Source organism: Dermacentor albipictus, chromosome 8, assembly GCF_038994185.2.
Source record: "Dermacentor albipictus isolate Rhodes 1998 colony chromosome 8, USDA_Dalb.pri_finalv2, whole genome shotgun sequence".
NCBI lineage: Eukaryota > Metazoa > Arthropoda > Arachnida > Ixodida > Ixodidae > Dermacentor > Dermacentor albipictus.
The window spans coordinates 42,002,705-42,025,868 of NC_091828.1; the positions used below are offsets into that span (position 1 = coordinate 42,002,705).

The 23,164-nt window shown below is 44.6% G+C and overlaps 1 long non-coding RNA gene across 3 annotated transcripts in view; it reads left to right on the forward strand.

Annotated features, from left to right (window-relative positions):
• The first annotated feature begins 4,545 nt into the window (after positions 1-4,545).
• LOC135896774 (uncharacterized) overlaps positions 4,546-23,164 on the forward strand; it is a 32,449-nt gene continuing 13,830 nt past the window's right edge. For 2 of the 3 annotated variants that reach the window (XR_011507689.1, XR_011507691.1), the window contains exons 1-3: positions 4,546-4,707; positions 7,763-7,869; positions 13,003-13,209. This is a non-coding gene — a long non-coding RNA (uncharacterized lncRNA). Of the gene's footprint in view, positions 4,708-7,762; positions 7,870-11,802; positions 11,881-13,002; positions 13,210-23,164 lie in introns of all 3 variants that reach the window. The other variant, XR_011507690.1, reaches the window with a different exon arrangement.

Here is a 23,164-nt window from a genome sequence, read left to right on the forward strand (position 1 = left end):
GACAGTGATCAAAGATAACAATATTATAGAGAAATAAAGCAGGTTTATCAATTGCGTGGCGCGAAGAGATGGAGATGACCAGTGCACTTCTAGGTAAATCTAAGGGTACATGGTCATATATATATCCACGACATACGTGTATGAGAAACATCAAATATCATATATCCACTGATTGAAAAAGTGAAAACTCCCCACCGGAATAAGCATGTTTCTTTTAAAAGCTGCAACAGCCCCAGGTGAACCAATCGACTTTCCGAGAAAAGGAATCAAGGCAATTATTAGACGTTAATATGAACAACGGTGCAAGGGAAAAGCTATTGCCTATGGACTCAAACTGAATCGGGGTGACCGAAAGGGTCTACCAATTTGTAATGTTCGTGGCTTGTCTGGCGATCTCCTTCAATATGCCAGCAGGGGAAACGAAGCAGAAACATATAGCATAATCGAATATTTGCTATTCATATTGCATTCGACTTCAGAATTCACAATTAAAAATGATCGAATAGTTGTTTCCGTTTGAATGTAACGCATATAACAGCACATTTGAATTCTTGATGGTGAGAGGCCAATGCAAGTGAGGGCTCTTATTCCGAATTATTGTGCTGCTAGAGCTGGAGTCGTGGCTGTGGCGCAGTGGCGCATTAGTTCCTGGGAGAATTAACGCATGGGTGCTAACAGTTTCTGCTGAACGAGTTTCCTAGCTCTAATTCAATATAATTAGCCGCCCCGTTTAGGGGCAGCCTGTAAATCTGCTAACTGGATTCAGGCAAGGAAAAGATGTTTTTGACAGTCTCGCCATGTCTGCAACCCATGAAAACTGGGTGCCCCAATGTGGTACCACACTTCTTCAATGAACACAGCAGATCTGCAAATATCTCTACTTGTATGCGAGGCATACCGTTGCTTTAATTGCTTCATTACTGTTCTTATGATAGTGCACCGGATAATGAAAGCAGCCGTTTATAATACAGAAGCTGCTTAGTTGAGCGGACGTACATTTGGGTACGGCATATTACATTTAGCTATGAAATATAAAGTAAGCGTCACATGCTTTTCACAGAAATCAGCCTCGAGAATAATTTATTTCGTTTACATCCCTTGAAAAAGCCTACGACGCAGCTACCTTCTTTTTTCTGCTTTTTCTCTTCTTCTTTTCTCAATTTTTACACAAATTCAGATGTTTTACGCCTGGCGATTCGATTATGAATCACCCTGTTCAGTTCTCACAACCTGGGGTGCTTTAACGTGTACCTAAGCAGCGTTTAGTAGACGAGCGTTTTTTCCATTTCGTTCCCATAAATTTAATAGACCTGGTTTGAACCTGTGAGCTCGAATTTAGCAGCACCACGCCATATCCACTATGCAGCCTCTAATGAAGATGATAGAGAGTTTTAGAATAGGGGCCCCAATAGTTTGGGGCCCCAAAGAGCTTTGCGGGTGTTAGCGTTGGGGCACGTATGAGTGAAGAGTTTTAGAATAGGGTTTTACGTTTGCGGATAGCGTCTTGCGCTGACAGCACCACTGCAGCGTCAAAGAAAAGTTATTAGAAATAATTAAATAAAATATACCATTTTATGATAGGAATAATAATTTTGACTTTCGTGTATTCGCATCTAATTACAATTTAGAGGTTATTCTGTTAGCAGTAAACAATTAGTTGCGCTTAGTTTTGAGCAGACCAACTTTACTAGCCTTCACCAGCCAAGCTTAGCCATGTTAGGCCTACGAGCCATAAGATACACAATCGAATTCAATATCAGCGGCGTCTAACGAGTCAATCTTCATAACACGTGCTAGTTGAGAGAAAGCGATAACCGCAGTCACTTCTCATAGCTCGCGAACTTCACGCGTTACCGCGAATCGAACCCAGTTTGGTGCTAGGTTAGAGCCGCCGCTTCGATGGGTGCCCCCATGTTAGCCGACGCAAAACATTTGGGGCCGCTATTTGGGCTCCCGCTAAATCGGTGAAATAGCGTTCCCAGCGCTACAGTGCACCTGTACACTGTGCCAACGCAAAACCCAAAGGCAGTTTGCGTCTTGCGCACGCGCAGTGGCTTCGACGCTATTTTTGGGGGGCCCCAAAACGTTTGGGGCCCCTATTCTAAAAACTCTCTGATGATGAAGCCTCAATTAATGGCACAAACCCACTATGGGGGAAAGGCCACGAATCGGATGGTAATATGATTGAATAAATAAAAAAAAAGTTGGTTAATAAATAAATAACACAAAAAACTAAAACAAATATATTATCCAAGATGAAAAATAAACTGTGAATACATGAGGTAAAGTAGCGAAGCTACCGCGCCGCTTCTTCTTCTTGTTCATTGTTCCTTTGTTGTTGTTGTTAAGTATGTACTGCACAAAAAATTTCCCACGGCTTAAGGGCCAAAGGTTAGTATATACAAAGTCGACCTAAAACTGTTTTCGGCACCTGAGGTCCGACCGCAATAAAAGAAGCCGTACCAATTACTCCGCATTCCGTTGCGCGGGGAAAACGGAAACATGAATGGAATGTTGCAAAGAATACTTCCTGTAAATCACAGTACAGGGCGCCGGATGGGGCAGGCATACTTTATTTGTTTGAAACGCCATGCAGGAAGGTTACGTATGCTTTCTGTATGCGCTGCTGAAGACCTACTAATGGAAAACTATATGCGCGAAAATACACGCGAGAGATACATGCTGCTTGAAGAAGAAAAAAAATATTTGTTTTCCAAAGGGAATCGTACAATAGCATAGTGTAATGAGAGCTGACACTGTGGCCGCAATGCACGCACAATCACAGAGCGGCATTTAAAAAAATAAAAAAAAGATACAATGAAATAAAAAAGACAAAGAAAGGCATCTACTCCTAAGGCATAAATAAATGTCATGCGCAATTATAAACACCGTTTGAGCGGTGTGAACGCATGCACCAGAGCGCGAAGTAGCACGGATGGCCCTTCCAAGAAGTATCGCCGGCAGTTTCCAATGGCACGACCTTGATGTGTCCCAATTATGCCCTTCGATCGCAGCGCCGCCACAGCAGTTTTCGTCGTCGCGCGCGTCCCTGCATAACATGCGCTGGTCCTGCCGTGTTACTAAAATATGTAAACTACCTGTTCGCAAACAAGAAGAATAACATATATTTGTTTGAAGCGGGAAACAGGAAGTACTCAGATTTACGGAAAGTATTCTTATCGTAAAAAGAAAAAAATATGCAGTGCAACATTTCATTCATATGTTTCTCTCTCGCGTAACACAATGCGAAGTAATATATTGCGAGTGCTTTTATTGCGGTCGGACCTCGGGCGCCGAAAACAGCTTTAGGTAGCCTTTATACGTGCTAATATTTGGCCCGTAAGGCATATGAAGTTTTTTGTCCTGTTCATGCTTAACAATACCAACAAAAACGAAAAAAAAAGTGGTGCGGTAGCTCGTTGCGCTGCTAAACGCGCGAGCTCACGGGTTCAAACCAGGTCGCGGAATTCGGTGGGAACGAAACGGAAAAACACTCGTGTACTCCTGTTTAGGTTAACCCAAGGTGGTTAGAAATGAACATGGTGCCTCAAAATCATATTGCCAGATGTAAAACGTCACAATTGATTTAATTTAGAAAAAAAGAAAACAATTAAGGTAGCTGCGTCCAGGCTTTCTTCTAGGGGTGTAAACGCAAAAAATTATTCTCGAGCTTGATTTCTGAGAAAGACATGTCACGCTTACCTTATATAATTAAATGTGCCTAAATGTTTCATACGTACCTAAACCGTTCCCGACTGCACGTCCGCTGCACGTCCGGGGCTTCGATCTGCATTAAAAACCGCTGCTTTCAGTTATCCGGTGCACTACCATAACGACAATAATGAAGCAATTAAAGGAGCGGTAAGCCTCACATACAAGTAGAAATATTTGTAGGTCTGCTGCGTTCGGTTGAAGAAGTGTGGTACCACATATTGGGCCCCCAGATTTAATGGGTTGCAGACATATGGTGAGATTGTCAAAAAAAATGTTTTCCTTACCTGTATCAAGTTAGCAGATTTACAGGCTGCCACCAAATGGGCGTTTAATTATATTAAATGACAGCTAGGAACTTGTTCAGCAGAACCCACCAGTGCGTTAATTATCTCAGGGAGCAATGCGCCTCTGCGCAACATAGGTAGCTTGCGTAGCTTCATGTTGCAGATATAGGCGGCTATTCAGGCACAAATTACGTGTTACTTTAAAAAAAAACAATGTTAAAAATGCACCAGTTCACTTGCCTAAAGCTACAATTGGTACCGGCCGACAAAAGCCGCGCGCGCACCAAAGCAAGTAAAACCATAAAAAAAAATATTACTGCACAAACTTCCTGCGAGAAAAATTGGCCGTCCGCCAGGGTCCGCGCAACGAACGCCCGTTCGCTAGCAGACACTTGACAATAACAGCGAAATTCAAAACGTTGTCTTTCAAAACACATGCCTCAAATACGTATACGTTGCAAAAAGGTGTCACTACAAATTTCGAGTTGAAATAAAACATCATTATAAGAGCGTAGGTGCGCAGTCGGTCTCGGCGCCCGCAGCGGAATTACGCTGAATACGCCGCGAAGCGCGCCCCTGCCTCAATCCAGTACATCCAGTCCGCTCGGAGCGCCCTCACACAATTCTTCCACACGCGGTGCCTCAGCGGGAAAGCGCTGTTTGGTCCACTGGACCCGAACCTGTGCCGTATCACCGCAACGCATCTGAGGTGAGAGTACTTTTTATGCGATTACGCGTTCCTTTGCTGACACTTGCAGGAACCACCGCGTTTGCGAATGCGTGTGGTATAATCTCAAAATGCCAGGTTGCGCAAAACAGTTGCCGCAGTCTTGCAGAAATCGCAGAACCACTGATTCGTGCCTTCGATGAGCATTGCTGCAGTTCCTTTGCGCTGCCTTTACTTGAACCACAGTTAGTAATGTGCAACAGGCCTGTATTCAGTGGCGATGTAAACAAGGTGGCACCTCCCTCGCGCAAACACATCCGTATGCACTGCACTGTTAGTGCTGGAAATGTTGTCTCGTGGGTCATTATTATTTTTTTTTCTCCACGTTTTTGGGATGTTACGCTTCTTTTTATGCGGAGGTCACGCGATAGTTGTGCTGTTGTGCTGAGCAGTGGTCACACATGACTGCATTTATTTCCCTTCCCAACGCCTCCTGTAACTATATGCCTGGAACGTCGCTCTCTTTTCCATTGGGAGCTCTCTGCCGAGTGTTGCGACCATGCGCCGCAGGACGGCGCGCGCCACCGTACCGGTCCCCATGGCAACCACTGCCGCCGCCGCCGAAAGCTCACGACGCGCCAGCCGCTTGGCTGCCGACGTCGCTCCCGGTAGCCGTGCCACCGGCGTGTTTACAAGGGCTGGCCGCAAGAGGCGCTCGCCACCGTACCAAAAGGAGGAGAGTACAGGCGAGGGAAGGGCAGCGCGTTTGCGGCTCACGTTCCAGGCATTGTATGTTATAGGAGGCGTTGCCCTTCCTCACTGCTTGTGCTGACCACACCAGCTGGGGCGTCAGTGCTTTCCATTTGGTGCACTCAGGTGGTGACGCCTCTAGCGAGCCTACAGAACGAGCAATTTCTTCTTCACGTAAGACAATAAATGGCTAATACGGCAGTTCTGAACTTAGTGTCACACATTACTTCCTACTGATATTAATTTAACTACATTTCCTAAAATTCTAATAAACCTACTACGAATAATATCTATATTTATCATAAAAATCTAAAGGGGGAATTTGGCTTCTGGATTGGATTGGCGCGGCTCGCTACGTGCTTTCGCGCGCTTTTCCGAGCGCAGATTGGTGTGCGCCTGGTTTCTGCACTAGGCTGTTATGCAATCGCTTTTTCGAGCGCAGATTGATGTGAGCCTGGTTTCTGCACTAGGCTTTTGCACGATCGCCTGCTTTTTGCACTGGGCTTTCGAAAGGCGAAGTGAGCGTCGCTACTGCGGAAGTGCTGCACCGCGGGCGTACTGTGTATGGAAGCGCGCAGCAATGCCGGGAAACATTCATACAAAAGCAAAGGGTCAGAAAAGTGCGCTTTATTTTCCATTACTTTGTCGCACTGGGTAGCGCCGTGCGATCGCTTCTAATAAACGCAGAAACGAGTCCTTGCAGCGCATGTGCCCATTAATCGATGCCCACCATAGCCATATCAGGTGCGACTCGAGAAGCTGTGGAGTCACCCTATAGCCGGCGGAGACGAGGTGGCGCTTCACCTTCTGCCAGTAGCTTTCGATTTTTTGGGTGTGAGCGCCCGTGATTGGGTCTACATAGTTCATGCTGTGGTTAACAGCCTCCCATTGCAAATTCAGTCTTGCTCCGTTAGCCCCCACTAAGTTCGGGATGCAGTTGTGTGCGGCCGATTCATCACTGTGGATGGTGGTTCCCGGTTCAACGTTGGCTGCAATAATGGGGCCTAGCGTCGCCGCGTCTCGTCGGTCGACCTTGAATAGTCGGAGCTCCCCGGTGGTCACGCAGATCATGTCGAATACCCATGGTCCACGATCTGCAATGCCGCCGTAACTTTGGCGGCTCGGCGGAACGTTGTCGCCCGTCTTCAGGCGGCCTCGATTGTATTTTCGCTTGCCGCGAAGGAGGCATTCATCAATTTGCACAATCCTCCCGGGGCCACCGAGTGGGGGTCGCGCCAGCAGCTCGTCCCGCACGACCTCACGAGCGTAGTTCCTCCAGTCGGCGATGACATGGTCCGACAGATTAAGCAAGTCGCCGGTCGTCTCCTTCATGAGCCACGTGCCTATGTGGCGCAGCACTTCCGCAGTAAGCGACGCTCACTTCGCCTTTTGAAAGCCCAGTGCAAAAAGCAGGCGATCGTGCAAAAGCCTAGTGCAGAAACCAGGCTCACATCAATGTGCGCTCGAAAAAGCGATCGCATAACAGCCTAGTGCAGAAACCAGGCGCACACCAATCTGCGCTCGAAAAAGCGTGCGCAAGCACGTAGCGAGCCGCGCCAATCCAATCCAGAAGCCAAAGAAGAGGGGGGAAGGAATGTGTGACACTAAGCTCAGAGTTACCGGCTAATACTCCCCTTAGGCAATGGCTGATACCGCCGTAAGCAAGCAAAATATGCAATAGCTCATACCAACGTAAGGCAGAGGCTACAAGCGCTCAGCAAAGTGAAGCGAACAGTGTGTACATTCATTAACATCACCCATACAACACACATAGCAGCATATGATTAAATAAAGAACATGCTTAAATTAAGCATCTGAACCATTACAGTGCATTGAATACACCCCACAGCAAATGTAGTGGTGGTTTTGCAACAGTTTTGCTAAATTAAACTTAACACGATATGTCGTGGGTTCGGCTCCCACCAAAGGTCGAGAGTTTGCGTGCCCTAATGAACTCTATCTTAACTGTGGCTAATTAACTTCACCTTAGTTAACACCAATGACTGTACACTCGAGTGCTGTATCAAACGTTTACTTAAGCCTGCCTTATGTTCGCTAACAAGTATAAGCAAACCACTGATGAAGGTTTATAAGGGTTTATACTGATCGGATCAAGTTCCATATCATTGATAATGACATTGGGCTGCATGGAGATGAGCGAGTGGCACAATGCTTACACACACTTGTACAACCATCAGAGGAGTTCCTCTGTGAATTTTCCTGGTTGCGTGAGGAGCATGTTTCAATTTCTGGCAGTTAGGTGGTGAAGTGCCCTAGGCCCATATCCCTGGCTGTGTGCTCAACCATTTGTCTAATGTGTTTTACTTTGCTACTGCTGTCTTTGCAGCTTCTGCTGATGTTTTTGTGCCCACGAAGATCTAACCTGTCTCTGCATCGTTTACTACAAATAGCCGCAAGTGCTGAATGATGCTGGTTGGCTCATTCCAGAATTTAGTATGTATATCCACTTGCTCAAGGCATGCCGTTGCTTCTATTACTTGTACTGCTCCAGTAAAAAAAGCAGGTAATGAATGGTGGCTTGAGTGATGTATCACGCTCTACCACTATTGTGCTGGACAGATGACATGGCTTGTTCGCGTATTTAAGTTATTGAGGTTCATTCAATCGTGGCACATACCCACTGGCACATGCCCAGTGACCCAAGTTGGTGTCAAGGTGTTTAAATGACGAGCAGCACACATCTAGTGCGGTTGTGGAGTATGTGAACAAGGTGTGGGTCAGACCTGCAAACCGGCAGCGGGTGCAAGGAATCTCTGGATTTGGACAGGCTGCCACTGGAAATTGAACCTGGCAACATTTAACATGTGAAACCTGTTTAGCGAAGCTAGCTTAGCTCTTTGAGGCATCATCAGGCATTGCCCGACATATTATTGGGCGTAAGGAGGTTTGAAAAACGTGAAGCTTATGCAGAACTTACTAACGACCACGTCCTCTACCATAGAGGTCTTCCAGACGAGGGAATATAGGGTAGGATTTCTAACTCATAAGTATACAGTGGGCAACATTGATTAATTCTGCAGTATTGACATGCGTGTAAATAGTTTGTTTTTGGTGAACCATTTTCGCCTGCGAATCTGTGTTACAATGCTGTCACTCCACTTAAGACACACCTTTCTGTATCGGAAGTTTCTTGAATGTTACTGCTGGTCCTATCTGTTGTCTGTTGTCACCGAACCTTGTGCAATCAGATTGTATGCACGACAGGAATTGTGTAGTACATTCTGGAATGCATGAAGGCACCAGCGATTACACTGGAACATATTCGATAAGTCATGTATAAAAGCTGATGCACTTGACCCATGAATCAGATTAAAAAAATTGTTGAGTATACTTGCCACTATCACTGTGTTGAGTGTAACTTGTTGTCCTGGACACAGGTTTGCTGAATGCATTGTGTGACTGGTTTACACCATCACTTCAACATGACAGTAGCCGCGTTTACATGAATGCGACAACTGGCGCATTGCATCGCATCCATGTAAACGGGCCTAATGCGCTAGGAAATCGCGTCACATTAATGCGCCAGACCGAGGTGGATTGACACGAGTAAGTCGATTTTCGCAATGCATGTAAACGCGATCGCATCGCATTAGGAATTCTGGGAAATTGAATGTGCTGCTGATCTGCTGCGCTCGCCGAGCTGCAGCATGGCGTGGCGCCGAATGTGTCTGAAAGCGCTGCTTTACCGTCTACGTCAGACGCTCGCGGAGAGAGAAAGAGAGACACCGCGCGCGCCACCATCGCACCAAGGGTAATGCGCTACATGTAAACGCTGGCGCATCGCATTACTCGTGGTGCGCTAGGAAAGGTGATGCGCTACTGGCGCATTCTGTCGCATTCATGTAAACGCGCCTACTATTAACAAAAGGGTAGCAGTCGTCGTAATAAAATTTAACAGGAAATATAGATTACACGTAGTATAAGCCTACTCTCCAACCTCCAAGAATGATGATAGAACAGTTTTATGAAGATGTTGAATTAGCAGTGAGAAAGACACAAACTTAGTTTACTGTATTCATGGGTGACAATAATGCAAAATTGGAAGAAAATTGGATGGGACAACAGGCAACTGGCAACTATGGCATCAACTCTAGAAATAGTAGACAAGAGATGTAGGTAGAGTTTGCGGAAAAGAATCGCTTTCAAATGATGATTGCCTTTTTCTGGAAGCGCAGTAATGGGAAGTTCACCTGGAAAAGCCCTAATGGGCAAACAAGAAATGAAATAGATTCTATACTCTGTGCCGACCCTAGCATAGTGCAGAATGTAGAAGTGTTAGGTACGGTAAATGGCAGTGATCATAGGTTATTGAGGTTATTGATCGTAGGTAGATTATTCTAAATTTGAAGAGAAAGACAAAATTAGTTAAGAGGAAACAGGCCAGCCTAGACACAGTCAGGGTAGAAGTAGATGAATTCAGGCTGATGCTCTCAAACAATTATGCAGCTTTAGAACAGAAATATAAACATAACATTAAAGGTAATGAATGAAACTGTAATGTGGCTGATTTCAGAATTAAAGATTGAAGTGAGAGGTAAGGCACAAAGGCAACATGTAAGTTCTCCTAAGCAAACAAAGAAACGAGAAACCATGAAAGTTTGCATACTACAGGCATTATCAAATCGTGGCCGGTAGCTTGTTGCTATCATTCAAAAGAAAAGTGTACAATAATTGAATTCTACCAGTACTAACATGTGGGTCAGTAACTTCGAGGTTAACAAAGAAACTTGGGGACAATTAAGAACTGCACAACATGTGATAGAATGAAGAAGTTTAGATGTACCTTGAAGAGACGGGGAGAGAGCAGTATCAATCTCGGAGTAAAGAAAGGTAGCCGACATTCTGGTTAACACTAAGAGGAAGAAATGTAGCTATGCAGGCTATGTAATGCATAGGGCAGATAATCAATGGTCTATTTGGCTTACAGAATGGGTGCTAAGGAAAGGAAAGCATATTTGAGGATGGCAGAAAGTTAAGTGGGATGAAATGAACAAATTTGCAGGCACAACTTGAAATCAGCTGGTGCAAGACAGGGAAAATTGGACATCATTGGGAGAGGCCACCCAGGTTCATTGAAAAGCAGCACATGCTGAGTGCAACATGCCGAGTAACCCAACTTGGTGTCTTGAGAAGTTTGTTGTAAAGCAGCACATACCCAGTGTTGCATGCTCAGTGCCCTAAGCTGGGCTGACGGTTGGTTTTCAACCCAGTTCCGTTGGCACAGCAGCCAGATGCTCTACTCATTTCACCATAGTCCACTCAGTGACCCAAGTTGGCGGGAAAGAGGTTAGGTACATACATACATACATACATACATACATACATACATACATACATACATACATACATACATACATACATACATACATACATACATACATACATACATACATACATACATACATACATACATACATACATACATACATACAATAAAAGTTATGGGGTTTTACGTGCCAAAACCACTTTCTGATTATGAGGCACGCCGTAGTGGAGAACTCCTGAAATTTCAACCACCTGGGTTTCTTTAACGTGGACTTAAAGGTAATTACACGGGTGTTTTGGTATTTCGACCCCATCAAAATTCGGCTGCCGTGGCCGGAATTTGATCCTGCGACCTTGTGCTCAGCAGCCTAACACCATAGCCACTGAGAAACCGCGGTGGGTATAAACACACACACGTGCATACATACATCATCATCATCAGCCTGGTTACACCCACTGCAGGGCAAAGGCCTCTCCAATACTTCTCCAACTACCCTGGTCATGTCCTTCTTAATCTCATCCGCCCACTTAACTTTCTGCCGCCTCCTGCTACGCTTCCCTTCCCTTGGAATCCATTCCATAAGCCTTAATGACCATCGGTTATCTTCCCTCCTCATTACATGTCCTGCCAATTTCAAATAAGATGTCATTACCTCGCGCTTGTTCCCTCACCCAATCTGCTCTTATCCTTTAACGTTACACCCATCATTCTTCTTTCCATAGCTCGTTGTGTCGTCCTCAATTTTAGTAGAACCCTGTTCGTAAGCCTCCAGGTTTCAGCCCTGTGCTTGAGTACTGGTAAGACACAGCTGTTGTACACTTTTCTCTTGCGGGATAATGGCAGCCTGCTGTTCATGACCTGAGAATGCCTGCCAAACGCACCCTAGCCCATTTTTATTCTTCTGATTATTTCAGTTTCATGCTCCGGATCCGTGGTCACTACCTGCCCTAAGTAGATGTATTATCTTACTACTTCCAGTGCCTCGCTACCTATCGTAAACTGCTGTTCTCTTCCGAGACCGTTAAACATTACTTTGGTTTCCTGCATATTAATTAATTAATTAATTAATTTAGACCCACCCTTCTGCTTTGCCTCTCCAGGTCAGTGAGCATGCATTTCAATTGGTCCCCCAAGTTGCTAAGCAAGGCAATATCATCAGCGAATCGCAAGTTACTAAGGTATTCTCCATTAACTCTTATCCCTAGTTATTCCCAATCCAGGTCTCAGAATACCTCCTGTAAACACCCTGTGAATAGCATTGGAGAGATTGTATCTCCCTGCCTGACGCCTTTCTTTATTGGGATTTTGTTGCTTTCTTTATGGAGGGCTACGGTGACTGTGGAGCTGCTATCGATATCTTTCAGTATTTTCACATACGGCTCGTCTACACCCTGATTCCATAATGCCTCCATGACTGCTGAGGTTTCGAATGAATCAAACGCTTTTTTGTAATCAATGAAAGCTATATATAAAGGTGGGTTTTATTCCGCACATTTCCCTATCACCTGATTGATAGTGTGAATATGGTCTATTGTTGAGTAGCCTTTATGGAATCCTGCCTGGTCGTTTGGTTGACAGAAGTCTAAGGTGTTCCTGATTCTATTTGCGATTACCTTAGTAAATACTTTGTAGGACAGTAAGCTGATCGGGCTATAATTTTTCAAGTCTTTGGCATCCCCTTTCTTATGGATTAGGATTATGTTAGCATTCTTCCAAGTATACATACATACTACTGCTAACTGGGTGAAGTTCTTAAAGAATGCTATTGCATTAAAAATGAACTTTGACAAGCAATGTAATGTGTTGGGCAGGTAATTGACAGTCTGTTGGGGCCACTGAATGGGTACCAGTAAAACAGACATGCAAATATTGTCAACAGACAACTAGTTAGTGTGTGGATATAGGAAATTGCAATCATAGGATGGTATCAGCTGGCCCAAGACATGGGGCTATTAGAGATCCTACAGTGAACATTTTAATAGGCTGATGGCAAGGATCTTAGGATCTTGCAACCACTTTGCATTAGTTAGACTCCTCCAAGAGCTTTAAGGTGTACGAGAGGGAAGAGGTTGGAAATACATTTTGCCACCTTAAACCTTGCACAGAAAAAGGTTGCCCTGCTTTCGAGTATTCAATGTGGATTGTCTCATGTAGCCCTTTAGAAATACTGAACAGAAAGGATTATGTTGTGTTCCACGGCTATGCATTATAACATGCCCATGCATTTATTCTATGGTTGGATTTACCTCTTGTACTCGGGGATGTAACAGGACTGCAGTCACTCTAATTATTTTCTGCAGGCCTCACAAACGCGATGAGCCTAGCCGAAGGTATCACTGCGAAAATGGCATGCGGCGCCGCTTCCAAGGTCATCGGCCAGGTCGAGGTTGGCACGCAGTGCAGCTTGCCTCTGGCTGACAAGTCTGTTGGGTGCTCCTTCAGAGCAGGCAGTGAGTCGAGGAGTGTGCAGACTACAGGGACTGTGGATCAATCAGTCTCCACCTCAGGTGGGTAGTTACCGTCACTTCTCTTACATTTGCTTGCTTGTGTGAGTTTGCGATAAATAGCCAAGTCTGCTTAGATTGGTGTGACCTGCTCAAGTGTGTATGACGTTCTGCTGCTGAGGACATATTGCCAGGTTTGTGATTCTTGCCTGCATTCTCATTGGGGCAAAATGCAAAAATACTGTTTTACTGAGCATACTGAAGCACCTTAGGTGGTAGAGTTTAATCCAGAGCCCTCTTGCCCTGGTGTTGCAGGCCCTCACAGTGCTTTACGATCATGTTAAGCCCAGTGAGTCCTTTAGTTATGCCTAAATCACTATAGTGTAAAAACGGGAATATAGATCAGTATGAAGTGTAACTCGGCCCCTGTGCTTGAGGTGAACAAAATTCAAACAGAATTTTTTAATGCAGTACCATACTTCTTTATCATATGCTCATTCATTGAGAGTGGTGAAAAGCGCATTGGGACTGTTGGGATTCTTGTTCTGGAAAAGCTTTGAGTCACGACATCCCTCAGCACTTGACTAAGCAGGACTAGGCATGCGCAGCAGTGTTATCGGGCAACGAGCAGTATGTACTGTGCACCTGAGGTGCATGCCAGCCATCACTTCAGCCGACCTGTAGGTGTCTCCAGGGGACTGCAGGCCATACACTTGTTTCGATTCTCTCCTGTCGATAGCAGCTTCAAGTTTTTTGTGCAGTGTTTGCAGAGTGCAGTGGCCAATGAGACCGCTTCCGTTGCGCCAGTTTATCCCAGTAGATAGTTCTTCTTTCGCAGCACTCTTGCTACAATGTGCTAAAATCTCATCCACCTTCGCCGATGTGAAAAGTCAAACCTTTTCACTTCAAGAAGCGAGACACTAGTGCAGTGACCAAATTCAATTGCCTTTGCAGTGAACTGAATTTCATTTCATTTTATTACCTTAAAGGCCCCAGTAAATGGGGTGTTACATAAGGGGTGGCGAGAATAAAAATGCATAGTCACAGTAACAGGAAGTTTTTTACATTTTCGACGAACTTCGATGGGCACATGATGACAGCAATGTCGTTAGGAAGGCCGTTCCAGTCTGCTGTTATCAGTAGAAGTCATGCATGGTGCTCACAAAGAAATTCCACCACAGTGTCTTCAAGTTCACGGTCAACACGGTAGCCATTGCGCAACAAAGCTTTCAATGAAAATCGACAGTTACACTGTTTTCATTTCTATTCTCAGAAACCAAACGGTGCACTGCCGCAATTCTGCTGTACACTTCCACTTATCTTATCACACTGTTTGCAAAGGCAGTAATAAAGTCAAGCCGAGAGATGTTATTTTTGCACGCGTAGCAGTATTAACATGTGTTTGCAAAGTTAGCGTGTTGGCCACAGTAAGGACAAATATGATGCTTTCTCCATTTTGGCAGTGATGAACAAGACATTTTTATTTTGGTTCACAACATACATGGCAAACACAGGAAGATTGCACTAAAGGTACTTTGCTATGCCGGACCAAGGCCCAGCCTCTCCTTGATAATTCAGGCCCATGCAGTTGCAGCATAAGATTTGCAAAATAGTTTACGTAATGTTTACTGACACTAAGTGGAATTCGAATATGTTCTTTGTAATAGTAGTGCAGTCGCTGACGTGACTTCTTCGGACACCTGATTTCCTGGACCTGCTCGAATATTTACTCTGCCATAATACCACAACGCGCTCCAGAGTCAATATACAGTCGCCGACCGTTTATTCGGACCTCACGGGGACTGCGAAAATGTCCGAAATAAACAGGTGTCCGAAAAAGCAGATTAAAAAAAAAGAAATCCTTTATTTCCATGCACTTATTCGGGCTCGGCAGTAGGCTTGGAAGAAATCGTGAATGCGCCGTTGCACGCTGTTCCGTTTACGCGCAATCAGATAAGCCTGAATCTCGGAGAGGGTCGTACGGTCACTATTAGCGGCTGAAAGCACAGTCACTGCTTGTACATGCTCCGCATGCGACGGCAGCGTAGCACATGGTGCGTCATCTCCGGCGGTGCAGCAGAAACCTGACGAATGATCTTGCCATCGTCAAGTTCTGCGCATGTCAATACAGCAGTATCAGCACCTATGAAACTGTCAAATGAGATGGTGTCCGGAATCGCAATGCAACCACTGCACAGGTCTTGGCAGAACATTTTCCGCGTCAGTAGGGAGCACATCGGAAGGCGACAAGTCTTAGGCCTCCCGGCACCCGCTTGCCGGCATTCCCCAGCGCAGTCTGCGCGGGCACTGTCGGCACCATTAGACCTTTGACGCGATGTTTACGTATGCCGCGTCGGCTCACCGAAACCTCGACACAGCACACAAAGCAAACACCACCGTGCCGACACCAGTCGCACAAACGAAAAACATGGCCTGCTCGCAGCGTCAGCGAAGAAACAAATCAGCTGCTGGATTGTTTTGACATGGCTTACTAAGCTGAAACCGGAACTGCTGCAGAGCCACTCTATCTAACCAGGCAGAAACGATGATGATGAGCGGGGATTTCCAGTAGCGCCACTTCGTGGGGCAGCAAGGAAGCTCCGTTCAAAACAAAAATGGCGTTCAGCAAGTCGAACCATGCACCGGTCAGAGTCGGTGCATGGTGCTCACGACCGAGTTGGCTCAAGGAGTGTCCGAAAAATCAAACGAGAGGTTGCAAGGTGTCCGAACTTTCGGCAGTTGTTATACATTATGGTCTATGGGGAGAATGGCGGTGCCGCGAGGCTGACCGAATAATCGCACATGTCCGAATTTTCGGAGTCCGGAAAATCGGTCGGCGACTGTATAGCAATATAAGACCTTTTCATCAGGCGAGGAGGATAGGGCGCACGGAGAGCCTTTCCTCCTAGCTGGCTTGGGCGATCCGGCGCGGCGCTGCTTGAAAGTAGTGCTGTCGCGTGCTGCAGAATGATTTCGAGATGTTTTAGATAGTACTTGGTGAAATTTACACCATGTCCATTCATATGAAGTAGTCAGGGAAGCCTTTTATTGTATCGGTAACTACAGTGTGCGGAAATATTTCTTGGGGGCGCAAACATGCGATGCGCATTATCAGCTGCGGTGTGTGTATGTGTTGTGAAGTATTTTGCGTATATTGGTTTTAATTCAATGAAGAGAACTGGTGTCTCTGTATTACGAGCATGAAATGGTAAATCCGCTCACTATCTGATCGCTTGGCGTTGGGATTAAAACATAAAACACAAGAGCGCATGCTCGTGTGCAGACTACCTAAGGCAACCATGAAACATCTAAGCGGCAGGCGCTATCAAATATTTGTGATGCACTGGCATCGTTCTCGCGCATTTCAAGTCAAGTAGGCTTCAAATTACCATATGCCTGCGCTAGCCTTCCTGCATGAGGCCTATGGTGCTGCTCAACACAGCGATCACTGCAGTTGGTGAACCAGCACGATACACATGTAAGCTGTGCACTTCGGCATTGCCTTTTTTATTTTTATTTATTTTTATTTTCAATACTGCCAGTCCCATCAAGGACCATAGCAGGTGAACATACAGAAATGAAAGACATGGTAATAAACTTGCCCATACAAATTGCGTGTCAATAAGCCAAACAAGGAACGTAAAGGAACAAGGTAAGAATACATAAAAAACAAATATAGATATCACATTTCTAGGAGGCATGTGCAGCAATACAGAGAATACATCATGAATTGGACAGCAAACGGGAACAAAAATAACAGTAAACACCTTCACGATAATCAGCATGACTTACAAGAGTTGCAAAGCATATTATGTGAATAAGACTGCGTTACTGATTACTAGATGTGTATTCTAACTGTGATGTGAACTGAGATAATGAGTCTGCAGAAATGACTGACAGATCGAGGCGATTCCATTCCCTTATCATGAGGGGGAAATATGAGTACATGAATGTGTCATTATGGCATGAATATTCTGTTAAAGCGTGTGCATGTTTATGTCTTGATGATCGTGACTGCGAAAAACTTGTATTTTGTTAGGTCAATCTTATAATAGTTGTGAATCAAGTTAGATAAAAATTTGAGCCGTGCTTGCTTCGCCCTTGATGAGAGCATCGCTAAACCCGATATCGCCGCAAGGTTAGTGGGTGAATCTGCGCGCTTATACTTGTTGTGAATAAGCCGCAGCGCTTTTCGCTGTACTTTTTCCAGTTTCATTATGTTAGTTACTGAGTGGGGAAACCAAACTGTGTTAGCGTACTCCAAAACCAGTTTAACAAAAGTAGTATACGCGAGAAGCTTAGTCGATGTTGGTGCGAGGCGGAGACATCTTCGCAGATAAAATAGGTTGCGTAATGCCTTCAAGGTCACGTTGGCAATGTGCGCGTCCCATCTCAGGTCAGAAGTTAGAGTGATGCCTAAGTATTTATGCTGGTAAACTTTCATTAGCATTGCGCCGTTAGTAAAGTACGGAAAGTTGTAAGCTTGTTTTTTTCTTGTTACCCTCATGCAAACTGATTTAGTTGTGTTTATCGTCATTTGCCATTTTTTGCACCATTCATTTAGCTGGTCTAGTGAGTAGCTAAACAAAACATGATCTTCGTAGGTGTTAATTGTTTGGTAGAGGATGCAGTCATCAGTAAACAGTTTGATGTTACAGTCAATACTTCTGGTTATGTCGTTAATGAAAATTAAAAATAACAGTGGCCCCAACACGTATCCTTGGAGGACGCCTGATGTGACAAGGCACTGTCGCAGATTCCACATGCTGAAATAGTGCGAATTGTGTCCGGTTTGTTAAGAAATCTGTTACTCAGTCTAAAATTTCCCCATCCCCAATAAAACCTCACAATTTTGTTAATAATTTACTGTGGCATGCATACGCGATCAAATGCTTTGGAAAGGTCTAATAATATTATATCAGTCTGGCTACAGTTATTAATTTTAAATACGAGGTCATGCACAACTTCCGTAAGCTGCGTGACGGTTGACAATCCGTGGCGGAATCTGTGCTGGTGTGGCGTTAATAAGTCGTGAATGTCAAGAAAGTTTCTGAGGTGTTTAAGGATGATATGCTCGAGCATCTTGCAAGGGGTGCTAGTAAGAGATATTGGTCAATAATTAGAGGGCAATGAGGTGTCTCCTGTTTTGTGTATTGGGATGATTTTCACATTTTTCCAGTCGTCGGGTAAGGATGATTGTGATAGGGATTTTCGAAATATGAGGCCCAAGTATTGGCTGCACCACTCTGCATATCTCTTTAGAAAATGGTTTGGAATGTCATCTGGTCCGCATGATTTTTCAGGGTCAAGGGTGAGCAACATGTTAAGGATACCCGCGTCAGATATGATTAAAGGATCGATGCGTGATGTTGAACTGCTACTCAAGTCTGACAGGTTGCCGTCATATTTTGTGAAGTTCGAGTGAAAATAGTTATTGTACCCATTAGCGTTGTTAGTTTTTTCCTCAGGAGACAAGTCCGATAACGTGTCTTTAGTAGGGTGGAAGTGGTTCCAGAATCGCTGAGGGCTGTTTGTCAGAAAGTTAGGCAGCGTTACATAAAAATAATGTTCCTTAGCTTCTTTGGCTGTCTGTCAAAAACATGCTACTGCACATGCTAGTTTGCTAGTTTTGGATGGGCATGATCCGTGATTTTTAATAGAGTTACATATCCTTTTTGCATGACGTTTTGCGTAGATGACTTCCCGAGTTATCCATGGGCTTGTTCTTTCTTGTCGCTTGTTTTTTAACGGAACATAGTTAGTTACATAGTAGCAAACCATATTCTTAAAATGAAGCCAGGCTGTGTTCACATCGACTGACGGGTCGGAGGTTATTTCAGTAAAGGGTTGAAATTCGTTCGCAAGGTGGGTTAGTATGCTGGCGTCATCCGCCTTCTCGAAGTAGGCTACTATAGACGTACTACAACGCGTTCTTATTGAGTAGTCCAGAGGCAACAACTATAGCGGTATGTTGTGATCTGAAATGCCTTCAATAATTTCTGTCTGTGCTTGGTGCCCTGAAAAATGATCACTGATAAGTATAAGGTCAAGGATATTGTTTACTGAACCTTGCTTACGCGTTTCGAGGATTATTTGGTGAAGGTTAAATGATAACATTAGGCCAAACAGAATTTCTGAAGAAGATGATATGTGACGCATAGTTACCCAGTCTACGTTTGGAAGGTTAAAATCTCCCATAAAGATAATTCTAGAGTTGTTAGCATATCGGTGTAGAAACTCATGAATGGCAGAAATGCTCTCATCACCTGAAGAGGGGCTTCTATAGAAGAAACCCACACAAATAGTAGTATCATTACAAAGAATCCTGCAAAACACGCTTTCAGCACCTGATACATCTGGCAGTTAAACAAATGGAACGTTTTTCTTTATCACAAGAGCCACGCCACCCTCACGGGAACCCCGATCTTTTCGAATGACTGAATAATTCGGTGAAATGATTTCATGGTTGGAAACATCCGATGAAAGCCACGTTTCTATGACGGCGACTCTATCAGGTTCGCGATCAGTTAACAGGTTTTCGAAAGATTCTATTTTGTTTAGTAAGCTTCTTGCATTCACATTAATGATTGTTAGTTGTCTTATCGAGCTCTTCTCCGTGTCATAGGCGGGCCGTTTGTTTTGCTTGATTCCGCTTCGTTTTTTTTAAGGGGTACTTTGTCATTGGTTTCGTCGTTCCAAACAAAGGGCGCGACTGTTAATGTACAGTTTGTCGAAGGCGAGGGAGACTTTGTCGTGTTTGTCGCAATTTTCTTTAGCACTGTTCCACAGTTTCCTTCTAATGTCTCGTATTTTAGGAGAAAAGTCTTCCCCAATGGCAAATTTTGAGCCTTTAAGTTTAAAGCCTTTTTTAATATTGCTATTGTCACGGGAATTTGGAAGTTTAAAAATTACAGGCCTAGTCCTTTTCGCTTGCGGTCTGCCTAACTGGTGTATGCGTTCTATCGTAACTGGGTCCAGCTCTAGGATATCTTGTATGATATCTCTGCTAACTATCTGCTCAAAACTGTCACTCGTTTCTTCTTCCGATTCCGGCATGCCATAAACTATTCAGTTAGCTCTCCTGCTTCTGTTCTCAAGGTCATCGATTTTTTGTTCCATTGTTTCTATTACGTGACTCATGCGGGAAATCTCGGCCTGAGAAAATTGTACTTTGCTTTCTAGAAGCGCTATGGCATCTGATTTGGTCTCTATATCTGCGAGACGTTCTTCCTTTATTTCTTTGATATCAGCAGCAATTCCCTTCAGTTGCCTAACGATGTCCTTTAGTTCAGGGCCGGGGTTTCTTTCAACGTCTTCTGATGACAGTAGCAACTTCCACAGAAATACAGCCATATCGAACACCCTGTGACATAGTTGCGGGCATGGCAGCACCACCAAAAAACGGTTGCTAGAGCGGAAGCATTTTCCATAAGGCCTTCTCACCTGCACAACGAAGATGAGAGGATTAGTGCACCGCATGCTAGTAGTGCTGCCGTGCCCACTGCCGATGTAGTGCCCGTGCGGGATATATATGGTCCACTCTTGTGGTGGACCATATAGATTTTTCGTTCTTTTTGAAATTTTTGAGCAGAATATTCGCAAAAGTGGAGTTGTTATAAGTGGACTGCACATTCCGAAGGTTGTACAAGAACATCACGGAAAAAGAGGAATTACCAACTAGCAGTGCCTTAAATGAACCGTATGATACTCTCCTGACACTGCTGGAATTGAACAGAGTACTTCCTGCCCGTAGGAAAACAGCAGCGAATCTTGACTGCATCCACTTGTAAATACTTGCGCACTTATAACAAGCATACCGTATTTACTCGAACCTAGGCCGACCCTGATTCTAAGCCGAACCCCCAAAAGTCCGAAGCCAACAAAAAAAATATATATTACCTAAAATGTCGGGCCGAACAAAAAAAGCGAGGACAGCATTCACAAAATGCAAACAGCATTCATTGAATCTGAACATGCAGAGCTCATTCAACGTCGTCATCGCTGCTAGACTCGTCACTGTGTTCCTTGTCACTGTCACCTTCAAACATGCACTATCCTCGGTATCATCTAGCCCATTAGATATGCTGCACTATTTAAAGGCACGCACGATCAAAGTACCTGGGATGTCGTCCCCCGCTGCAGCTACCCAGCCCACCAGCTGCGATTGCTATGCATGTTTGATGCAGCCTATTGCCGTTAGCATGGTCTTCGTCAGTCAACCAGTTTGTGTAATATTTCCACAGACGATCCTTGAAAGGTTTGTTGATGCAGACATCAAGTGGCTGCAACTGGCCCGTCATACCGCCCGGTATGACAGCGAGGTCCATGTTTGCTTGGGTGAGCGCAGCCTTCACGTTTTCAGTCAAGTGCCCACGGTAAGAGTGAAAGACAAGGAGCGCACACTGATACGGGGTACTGACACAGGTCAAAATGGCGACCTTGCTTGTGTACGGCTGGCTACTGGCATGGCTAGTAGCGGCTGTGATACTAACTTTTCTAGATGGCGCTAGCTATGCACCATATTTAGCAGTTCCAATGAAAAACCGGCGTGTTTTTAAAAATCCTTGAATCTAAGCCGATCCTAGAGTTTTGAATATGATTATTTGAAAAAGCTATCGCCCTAGATTTGAATAAATACGGTACGTAGAGGCTCTGCTGGAATTTTTTAACATGATTTGGGAAGCAGTAGTAGTGCCAAAAGCATAGAAAACTGCAATAATAGTACCATTCTTGAAAGCCAGAAAACTCCCAGCATTTCTAAGCAGCCAGTGACCTATTGTTCTCACTAGCTGTTTGGTAAAATACTATGAATGTATACTAAACACCGAGCTAACATTTAGCTTTGATACACAAAATCTGTTAGACAGTCATCAATGCAGGTATAAAAAGGGTTGTTCAACAACTGATCCCCTTGTTTGATTAGAATATGAACTACGCAGTGCCTTTCTACACAAACAACACTGTCTCACAGTTTTCGTTGGCTTGGACAAAGCCTACTACATGGATATATTGGTATAGTGGGGATTTGGCAGACCTAGGGATTCATGGCAACAAGATACTGAGCTGTCGAGCGGACTTAATCGAACATTTCAGGTGCATCTTGGCACAGAGCTTTCGTGAATATTCGTCCAGGAAAACAGCATCTACCACAATGGCTAAGTGGCTATAGTGTTGTGCTGGTAAGCACGAGGTCACAAGATCAAATCTCCACTGCAGCTGCTGCATTTCGATGGGGGTGAAATGCAAAAAAGCCCGCGTTCCTTGCATTCGGGGCACGTTAAAGATCCCCTGGTGGTCAAAATTAACCCGGAGTGCCCCATTACGGTGTGCCTCATGATCAAATTGTGCTTTTGGCACTGAAACCCCAGAACTGAGGAAAACGGGGTGCCATACGGTTGTGTTGTAAGCACGACACTGTTCGTGAGGAAAATAACTCCAGAAACAGAATTATGCTATCTTTAATGCATTCTTTATGCATTGATCATCTCCAAGGTGGGCACTGTGCATTGGACATGCTAACTTGCAGATGGCAGATCCATATCACTTTAAATAAATTGATTGTGGGAAATAAAGGTGTCTTCCATTCCTCCACTGAAAAAGCTGTTGCTGGGGTCCTTTCACAAGAAAGGGGCTTACAACCAGACCCGATCTTGAAAGTTAATGAAACCATACTGCCAGCCAAACAAGACCACAAGTTTTTACGGTTTTATTCGATAAGAAGCTGAACTTCCTAGCACACATAGTCTGAAGATTAAGGCAAGCAAGGCACTTGAAGTTCTCAAAATCCTGTCCCAGAAACACTGGGACTCACTGGGACTCTGACTTCAGATGTCTTCTGTGTATCTGTCATTGTGTAGTAGGCAGTAAAATACTCTGGTTGCATAATTTATGGCTCAGCCAGGCAGTCATACCTCCAGCGATTAGATCCAGTTCATTATCAATGGCTACGCTTAGCAAGCAGTGCCTACAGAACATTGGCTATTCCCAGTTTGTACTTGGAGAGTAATGAGCAGTCCTT